The sequence below is a fragment of the Nicotiana attenuata genome, unplaced genomic scaffold, assembly GCF_001879085.1.
Source record: "Nicotiana attenuata strain UT unplaced genomic scaffold, NIATTr2, whole genome shotgun sequence".
Taxonomy (NCBI): domain Eukaryota; kingdom Viridiplantae; phylum Streptophyta; class Magnoliopsida; order Solanales; family Solanaceae; genus Nicotiana; species Nicotiana attenuata.
This window is the reverse complement of record NW_017680053.1, coordinates 4,061-14,708: the sequence shown is the minus strand read 5'-3', so window position 1 is coordinate 14,708 and position 10,648 is coordinate 4,061. Positions and strand designations below refer to the sequence as shown.

The following is a 10,648-nucleotide window of genomic DNA, read 5'->3' as shown; positions in this document are numbered from 1 at the left end:
TAGCCGATAGTACTATCGATGGCCTTAGCCATGTCGGCGACTTCGACTGTCGTCGAGTCGTTACTCGACCGTAGTCGATCTAGGTCGACGTTGCGCGATGGCCTTAGCCATGTGGGCGACTTCGACTGTCGTCGAGTCGTTTACTCACCGTAGTCGAATCTAGGTCGACCGTTGGCGGCGATGGCCTTAGCCTTTCACACATTGGAGATGGCCGTAGCCTTTCCTACATTGGAGATGGCCGTAACCTTCGATACCTCGTTGTGATACGAGAAACCCTAAGAATTTTCCTGATGCCACGCCGAAGGCGCATTTCTCGGGGTTCAGTTTCATCCCGTACCTTCTCAATATCTCGAAGGTTTCTTTCAGATGGTCGATGTGATCCTCTTTTCTTGTCGACTTTACCAGCATGTCGTCGATATAGACTTCCATAGTCTTACCGAGCTGCTCTTTGAACATTTTGGTGACCAGCCTCTGGTACGTAGCCCCTGCATTTTGAGCCCGAAGGGCATTACCTTGTAGCAGTAAGTCCCTTGGTGGGTGATGAAAGTTGTCTTCTCTTGGTCCTCCTCGGCCATCATGATTTGATTGTAGCCGGAGTAGGCGTCTAGGAAGCTCAGTAGTTCATGTCCTGCAGTGGCGTCGATCAGTTGGTCGATGTGGGGTAGTGGGAATGAATCCTTTGGGCATGCTTTGTTCAGATCAGTGAAATCCACACACATTCTCCACTTCCCGTTTTTCTTTTTGACCATGACGACATTGGCGACCCACTGGGGGGTACTTTGATTCTCTGATGGAGCCGTTGGCCAGTAACTTATCTACTTCCTCACTGACCGCTTCATTGATAGCGGCGTTGAATTTTCTCCTCATCTGTCGCACGGGCGGATGTAGTGGATCGACATTCAGCTTGTGGGTGGCGATGTCTCGCGGGATTCCCGGCATATCTAAATAGGAAAAGGCGAACAAATCTGCATGGTTAGTTAAGAATTCACGATACTTACTTGGGTTGGCGAGACCGTGCCCGATATAGGCTTTCTTCGTAAGATTGGTTTCGTCCAATTGGACTGGGTCGAGATCTTCGACCGTTGCTTTACAGGCCTCCACAACGTCGGGGTCTTTGATGGCGTCCGTTGTCGGGTTGACCTTAGTCCCCGACACGGCTAATTGCTATGCCTCCGCGCTCGCCCCCTTTAGCTGTTGGGTGTGGGCGCAGTCTTGGGCTATTTTGTAGCATTCTTGTGCGGTGCGTGGCTCGCCTTGAATACTGAATACTCCCCATGGGGTAGGGAATTTGATCACTTGGTAGAGGCTTGAAGGGACCGCTCGCATGGCGTGTATCCACGGGCGTCCTATGATGACGTTGTACGCCGTTTCTTGGTTCATCACGTGGAAAGTTGTTTCCAGCGTGACTCCTCCTGCTAAGACGGGCAGTGCTATTTCTCCGGACGTCCGTTCCACTGCATTGTTAAAACCGGTTAGTGTTATGCAGCGCGGTATTACCCTATCCTCGAGTCCCATTTGTACGAGGACCTCGGGTGAATATACAGGCGCCACTTCCGTCATCGATCATGACTCTTTTAACATCCGTATCAGCAATACGTAAAGTGATAACTAAAGCATCATAATGAGGGAAAGACAAACCATCGGTATCAGACTTATCGAAGGTGATACTATCTTTGAAGTCGTCATACCGTTCATGGGCGATGGTCCGCTTTAGTCTGTGTGTGGTGGCGAACTTGACGTGATTGATCACTGACTCGTCGCCGCCTCCGACGATCATGCTTATCGTGCGCGCTGGGGAAGGTGGCTTTGGCGGCCCGTGGGGTTGTTCTCGTCCGCGTGCAAAGTTGATTTTCCCTTTGTCACTGAGTAACTCCCTCAGGTTTCCCTGGTTCAGCATCCTGACCACCTCTTGCTGTAGGCCTATGCAGTCTTCGGTTTTGTGTCCCCGTTCCTGATGGAACTCACATAGGGCGTTTGATTTCCTTGTGGTAGGGTCTGATTTCATCTTCTGCGGCCACTGCACCTTGGTGCCCAGCTTCTCCAGTGCGTACACTATTTCTGAGGGAGATACACAAAAGTTATGGGCGGTTAATAAAGGGGGCGTACCTCTTTCGTTTCGGAGTGGGGCGATGTGTCGCTGTAGCGCGTCTGTATGCCTTGGTGGCGGATGGGAGGATCTGGTGTATGGCTGATGTCGATCTCTGTTGGAGCGGGGAAGTTGTTCTCGTCGTCCTTCATTCCGTCAATCTCTCCTCATTTCTGAGTGTATCGCTGTTAGCCGTTGGGTCAGCCCATTAAGATCGTCCTCGTCCGCTCGTACCTCGGCGCAATAGGCGTTGTGTATTTCCTCCCATGTGGTAGGGGGATATTTCATGAGGCTGCTCAGCAGCTTCTTGGTTGCCCTCGAACCATCCCCGCTTAGCCCGTTCCGGAAAGCGGTGACTGCCATACCTTCCGATACGTTTGGTAGACTCATCCTTACCCTGTTAAACCTTGCCAGGAAGGCCCTAATTCCCTCTCCTGTGGTTTGCCTGACGGCGAAGATGTCGTTGACCCTGGCCTCCGCTTTCTTCGCGCCTGCATGGGCTGTGACGAACTTATCCGCCATTTCCTCGAACGTTGATATTGCCTTAGCCGGTAGCTGAGAGTACCATGTTAAGGCCCCTCCTGTCAACGTCTCACCAAACTTTTTCAGCAGTACCGACGGTACCTGTTCTTTCGATAGGTCGTTGCCCTTCACAGCGGTGACGTAGTGGATCAGATGATCCTCGGGATCTGTGGTTCCTTCATATACCCTCAAGTAGGGTGGCATCTTGAAGGTTTTTGGGGTGGAGTGAGGGGCAGCTTCTTCAGTGTATGGTTGTTCAACGAACCTTCCCACGTCACGCTTTGGTAGCAACTTGGGAGCACCGGGGATCTTGTCGACCCTCTCCTGATGTTCCTTCATCTGACTGCGGAGCGCCTTGTTTTCATTTTCCATTTCTTCCATCTTCTTTAGGATGGCTGTTAGCGTGCTATCATTGGTCTGCGTCTCGATGGGTTTGTCATTCGCTAGTGCAACTTCCGGTTCACCCACGGCAGCAGTGGTACCTACCGTTGGTGTACACCCGATGTTACTTTGTGGTGACCTCTCAACCAAGCCGCTTAGAGTGCTTGTTAGCCATCTTTCCAGTAGCTCCTTGACCGCTGAGGGTGCTTCCGTAGCCGCAGATGTGGAAGCTCCTTTTTCGTGCAAGATCGTCAGACCTTCGGATGGGGAAGGTGAGATCTCTGCACTCGGTGTGATGCTAGGGGTTGCATTCGGGATGCCATCGTCACTGGCCTCGTTGAGAGGGCCAAGGAGATTAGTAGTGACACCCAATATCGCTTTCGATCTTGTGTTATTTTCGGCCATTTTCTGTTTTTGTGTGGTGTAGAGAGCGGTAGTTGGTTGATCTCTAGGTGGATACTATGGTTTTGATTCTCGAAATCCCTACAGACGGCGCCAAATTGTTTGACTCAAAAGTTAACGATATACTTTGTAAGCTAAAAAACAATCAAAAGTAGGAAAAGGGGTAAATCGTAATCAAATATAATAATCCTAGAGATGCAAAGATGATAATATTGTTGTAGATCTAGTATTGCAAAGTGATAATATGAACTCAATAAGATATGTTCGTTTGAAGTAGAGATAGAGAGAGAAAGCTAGAAAAATGAGAGAGTTGTCTTATATCAGATGCCCCTTTTAGAATGTGAGGGTCTCCTTTATATAATAAGAGACCCTCCTCAAAAGAATCAAAAAGTTACAAAGACAGGTAACGTCTTCCTAGTGAAGACACTGAGTCCTAAACGATGTCGCTTTTGTCCCCACGGCCGAGTCGTACCCGCTACGTTAGTCGGCGTACACTCACTGGACGTACCCACTGGCGTAGAGATGCTGAGGGTCAAATTTGACCCTATACAATCTGCATATGTTTAATTTTTCACAAGTTTTGCTGGACTGACAAGATTGTTACTATTTTCATTCTACCTATTTTATTAAATAGTTCACAAGTCTTTACGGAGTGGTAAAAACTTGCTTGTATTGTTCAATTGTTCACCACTTTTACCGTACTGACAAGATACGGTATTATTTTATTTTATATATCTTATTAAGTTGCTAACAGCTTTTATCAATCCGTCAAAACTTATTTGTGTTGTTCAATTGCAAGCTTATCAGTTTAGTCTCGTTAACTATTTTCTTGATTAGACACCTTCCTCCGTAAAGCTATCGATTTGGGTAAGTTACTTGTAGTACTAATTATACAAGTTGATGAAAGAATGGGTGCAAAGTTAAGCTTCTCAAAAGAATTCAGTGGTCGGAGCGAAATGGAGATACATTATCATCCTTATTTACGATACCGTAGCGCCTTTTTTCTTTTCGTCCAAGTTTTTGTCGTGTCCTTGGCTTGATGCTTTAATCTTATAAGTTAAGTAAGTTAGGAATTTTTATATTCCTATGCCATATAGGAAACTATATTACCCTCACGTTTCCCTCCCACACCCACGATTTCTATAACAAAATCCAATTATTTCTTCCATAGCCAAGGCTTTGAATTCGAATTTAAAAGACATTGTTTGTTTGGATTGGATGTTGTTGCAAAGATTTGAGAATTCTCTCTACGTCTCTCTCTATCTCGCAATCCCAAATTTCAGTAATATAAGAGGAAAGGAAAAGAGAGCAGCAATTCTACCATTGACGGCCATTAAAAAGCTTTGAAGCTTTGAATTCTAATTTTGGTTTTCAAAAATTATTATTTGTTTGGATTGAGTATTGTTGTAAATAATTGGGAATATGGCTTGGAGTTTATATCTCAATTTTGAGGGGTTCTGGTGAAGATTAGACTTGGTTTTGGCTGAATTTCAGATTGAAACTCGTCGAAGAAGAAGAAGAAGACATGACATACATTATATTTGCAGATATTGTAGATAAATGGTAGAAAAATTATAGAGTGTTGTTTATTTATTTTTCAGCTTTGTATTTTTGTGTTAAAAGTTTTGATGGGAGCTTGTTATTCCACTTTGTCTGTTTTGGAGCTAACTTGTGCAGAGGAGAAGATGTTTTTAAGTTATATATATATTGCTATACCTTTAAATTCAAGAAGTATGGTTGTATTGTATTTAAAGAGGCGTGAATTTGTAGAATATGTTGAATGTGAGGAATGAGTCAAATAAGACTCACAATGGCTTATTTTCTACATTTAATCTACAACAAAACTACATATCATTTGAAAAATTAATATGAAAATACAGAATTTCAATATTTCTATAAATTATCTACAAAATATCTACAAATTGGGTACATTGAATTTTAATATCCCAATTCCCATTCAATTGTAGCATAATTGGAATGTTCAACATAATTGCGTTTTTTGCAGAAGATTTGTAGAAGTTTTAGTTGTTTTTGATTTGTGAAAACATAAAACAAAGCATCTACAATCATAATATTTCTGTGATAGAAGAAGAGTATATTATAGAATAGACTATACCTACAAATAACCTACAATTTATCTACAAAATATCTACAAACTGGGTACATTGAATTTTAATACCCCAATTCCCATTCAATTGTAGCATAATTGGGATTTTTGACATAATTGCATTTTTTCAGAAGATTTGTAGAAGTTTTAGTCGTTTTTTATTTGTGAAAACAACAAAATAAAGCATCTACAATCAGAATACAAATAATCTACAATTTATCTACCAAATATCTACAAACTGGATACATATCTGGACTCGACATGCTTCCCCTGAAATGTATGTTTCAAATTTTTGATACATATTTTTGTCCAAAACAGTACTAAATCATCCACTTAAATACAATTTTTATACAATGTTGTTCAACTTTCATACAATAGGTAAATGAATAAAAGAAAAATAAATAAACAACAATCTACAATTTTTCTACAATTTTTCTATAATTTTTCTACAACTTCTGCAATATAATGTATGTCATGTCTTCTTCTTCTTCGAGTTTCAATCCGAAATTCAGCCAAAACCAAGTCTAATCTTCACCAAAACCCCTCAAAATTGAGATATAAACTCCAAACCATATTCCCAATTATTTGCAACAACACCCAATCCAAACAAATAATGATTTTTGAAAACCCAAATTTCAATTCAAAGCTTCAAAGCTTTTTAATGGCTGTCAATGGTGGAATTGCTACTCTTTTTTCCTTTGCTTTGTATTACTGAAATTTGGACATAATTGCGTTTGATGTAGAAGAATTGTAGAAGATTTAGTCGTTTTTGATTTGTGAAATCAGAAAAAAGGTTTGAAACACAGTGTATCGAAAAAGCAGAGACGCTAAATTTGAAACGAAACTGACGAAGAAGATTAATGTGCGTGATTTGCGTTGTGGAAGATCTGGTAGAATATTTAATTCCCTTTTTATCGTGCCTAAATAAGGAATCACAAAGCTACAGTGATTCCTTATTTAATGCATTGTATATATTATGTAGAAATAGTATTAGCATGAATGGTAATATGCAAACTATGAACATATTTGGTAATATAGTTTCATATATGGTATATATACGAAAATTTCCCTTTTAGTTTTTACATTCCTATGCCATATAGGCAACTATATTACCCTCAATGTTTAAGGTTTGATATAATTACATTTAGTATACCTAATTACCAATTATATACCATTAGTGGTTTTTAAGAGTATTAGTTACACTCCTAATTTAATGGTACCGCATATTCCTTCTAATACCACCCCCCACGTTTCCCTATAAAGTTAATATGGAGAAGAAGAGCGTTAAACAGTGGTTAATGGTTTAATCTTTATAAGTTAAAACGATTCTAAACGTAAAACACCAGTGGTTAAAAGGGACCTGGTGAAATTTTGTGTTATTAAAATATGAACATAAACGTACTTATTATGACAGCAAAATCAATAATTAACGAATATGCATTAGACTATATTCTAAACGTATCAATGAAAGTCTGTTAGTCGCAACAAAATTTCATGACAGCAAAGTAGAAGAAAGTTGAGGAATTTAGGGAAAACGTGGGAGGAGGGGAAGAAGCATAAAACAGCCCCATGATCACATGGGAATCATTAAATAAAATTATTATATTAAGTAAACTCCATAAGGTCCTACCGGGAGTCGAACCCAGGTCGCTGGATTCAAAGTCCAGAGTGCTAACCACTACACCATAGAACCAGTTGATGTTCTGCTTTAGCTTGAGTTTAAAATTGTATAAAAGAACAGAAAGCACATATGCCAATGGTTTCTCCGCCATAACGACCCGATCATCTATGCGGATCCATGAAGGGGTCGTTTGGTCTAGAATTATTTATTCTCAAATTATATTTTTGTTCTTGGTTCGATCGAAGAAGTATTTGGGAGAGTTGATTAGACAAGACATGGTGATGCTCCAGTTTACCGATGACATGATCCTTGATAGGAAGCTATAGATGTCGAAGATTAGAATAGAAGGTTAGGTAGCCGAGTGTTTTCCTTGTTCATATCCATAGTATTAGTACGTACTCTCGTATTTTATTGATCTTAGATTTCTATTACTATCCGTTATTTCTTCCATTTTGGTCATCTTACTGTCTTTTTGTTATTAATGCTTCTTTCCATGGATTCTCGTTGTTGTTTCTGTATGGGTCAAAATCTGTCTAAACACAAAGTGATGTTACCAAATGTAATTTGGCCGATGTCGACTAGTAACTAATAAGACTCATCGCCGAGTAGCCGATCATGGCCGAGGCCAAGCATCAGAAGGAGCAGTAGCAACTAGTTTAGCAATAGGATCTTTAGGAGAATATTCCGTAGGATATTCCTTGTACTTGTACTTTTAGCGTTAATTGGGGGTGTGTCCCTATAAATGGAAAGAGAGACAAGGAAAAAGGCATGTAATATTCTCTGATAAGAACACTGTTGAAAAGCAGACTCTCTCTAGATAAATACAAACATCACCTTTCTAAAGAGATTCATTTTGTTGATTATTCTATACTTTTCCCATCAGATCCGAGAAAGTCTCCGATATTCTCAAATTTGTCTGTCATTTATTATTGTTAGAAGGAAGAATCATTGTGACGACCCAAAGGGTCATCACCTGTTTTCTTACCCATTATGTGCTTCCGAGGCCTTGAAAACCTCATTTAGAGTCGCCTCGATTTGCGTGCGCAGTCTGGGCGCGTAGCCGGAAAGTTTAAATATAAAATTCTATGAAAAGTGCTAAATCTTGATGTTAAAATGAATAAATTTGACTTTGGTCAATATTTTGGGCAAACGGACCCGGACCTGTGATTTGACGGTCTAGGGCGTATGCCCAGAATCGAATACCGAGGTCCCAAGCCCGAGAAATGATTTTTTTTGTAAAATTGTTTTCTGAAATTGTTTAAGGAAATCGGAAATGAAATCTGATTAGAAAGCAATAGTATCGGGCCCGTATTTTGGTTCCGGCGCCCGGTACAGGTCTTATATATGTTTTAAGTCCTTCCTGTGAAATTTGGTTGAAAACGGACGTCGTTTGACGTGATTCGGACTTAAATTGGAAAATTTGGTGTTTTATGAAGCTTGAAAGAATTATTGAATTTTGAGGTTTGATTCGATATTTATGATGTTATTTTGGCGATTTGATCGCACGAATAAGTCCGAAGGATGTTTATGAGGTTGTGTGTGTACTTGGGTTTGAGTTCCGAGGGCTCGGGTGAGTTTCGAGTGGGTTCCGGGATGCCTTAAGCTTAGAAGATTAGATGTTGCAGGTTCAGGAAATATTGCAGGTCTCTGAACCCTCTTGCGCGGTCCGCGAGGAATTGCGTGCGGCCGCGGTCGCCTTTGAGCGGTCTGCGGTGGATGCTGTGCGGTCGCGGTCGGCTTTGTGCGTCCCGCACGGGGCTATGATCTGCAGGTCTTCAGGGAGGCCTGTGCGGCCGCGGTCCTTTTTGTACGGTCCGCACAGGGAGTATCAGAAGGGTATAAATACACGGGATTTTCAATCATTTTTCATTTTTTCAAAATCCTAAAACATAAGAGGCGATTTTTCAAACAACCCTTCTTCTCCAAAACGTTGGTAAGTGATTTCTAACTTATTTTCTTCACCCCCTAAAATCTTTTAACATGGTTTCAACTTAAAATCAAAGATTTTCATGGGGGAAATTGGGTGTTTTGGGTAGAACCTAGGTTTTTCAAAAAATTGGGGATTTGGACCTCAATTTGAGGTCCGATTTCAAAACAAATTGTATATTTGAGTTCGTGGGGGAATGAGTACTCGGGTTTTGTTTCGAACCTCGGGTTTTGACCACGTGGGCCCGGGGGTGATTTTTGACTTTTTGCGATAAAACTTGGGAAAACTTATTTTCATGCATTGGGGTTAATTCATTTAGTGTTTATTAATGTAATTAAGTAATTGATGATTAGATACGAGCGAATTAGCGGTGGAATCGCGGGGTAAAGCTATACTTGAGGCTTAAGTGGTGTGCAAGGCATTGAGGTAAGTGTTTGGTCTAACCCTTGCTTGAGGGAGTAGGAGTTGAGTCTTATTTGTTAATTGCTTCTTGTTGAGTACGACGTATAGGCATGGTGACGAGTATCTATACGTCGGTGTCAAGCATGACCGTGAGTCTTAAATTGATAGTTGTTGTGTTCTTAAATGACACTTCGAATGCTTTAAATTGATGACTCTTGATATTGAGTAGAGAATTAGTTTATTCTCGTGGACTTCATCTATGATTGAGTACTGGTATTAAGCGAGCTGAGTAAGGGTTGAGCTAGGATTTGGTTATAGCTGATTCTCCCTTGTCGGGATAGTTATTTTGATATTGTTGTTCCCTTGCCGGGAAGTAATTACTCTATTGCATTTGCTTTCCTTGCCGGAACTTTATTGTGACTTTGTTATTGATTGAAATGGGAGCGGGTGGTATGCCTACCACAAGATATTGATGAAATGGGAGCGGGTGGTACGCCTACCACAAGTTATTGATTGAAATGGGAGCGGGTGGTACGCCAACCACAAGTTATTGATTGAAATGGGAGCGGGTGGTAAGCCTACCACGAGTTATGATTAAATGGGAGCGGGCGGTATGCCTACCACGAGTTATGATGAAATGGGAGCGGGCGGTATGCCTACCACGGAAACAATGAGAAATGGGATCGGATTGCACGCCTGCAACGAGATGTGTACTGACAGTGAAATCTGCTTTTATTTCCCTTATCCGTGTTAAAGTTAATTTATTGATGTTCCTTATTATTCTCTCGAAATTCTGTATTATCTGCTATCCTCGAAGCATGTTCCCCTCCCTTTTAAAATGTTCATTCTTGCTATTCTCCCGTTGTGTGTGTATATATATATATATATATATATATATATATATATATATATATATAGAACTGCACAGGTTTATGTGGTAGTCCGGTCTAGCCTCGTCACTACTTCGCCGAGGTTAGGCTAGGCACTTATCAGCACATGGGGTCGGTTGTGCTGATAGTGCACTCTGTGCTCTTTTGCACAGATCCAGGTGTTGGACAGCAGCTGCAATAGCGCGGGAGTTAGCCTTCAGTCCAGCGAGACACCGAGGTAGCCCTGCAGGCGTCCGCAGGCCCGACGTCTCTTCTATCTTTTATTTCAGTCTGTTATCTCATGTATTTCGAGACAAACAGTTATATTTTC

At 41.3% G+C, this 10,648-nt stretch overlaps 1 non-coding gene across 1 annotated transcript; it reads right to left on the bottom strand.

Moving 5' to 3' along the window:
* Positions 1–7,119: 7,119 nt before the first annotated feature.
* TRNAQ-UUG lies at positions 7,120–7,191 on the bottom strand. The gene has a single exon. It is a non-coding gene; the product is annotated as a tRNA-Gln (tRNA).
* Positions 7,192–10,648: the final 3,457 nt, after the last annotated feature.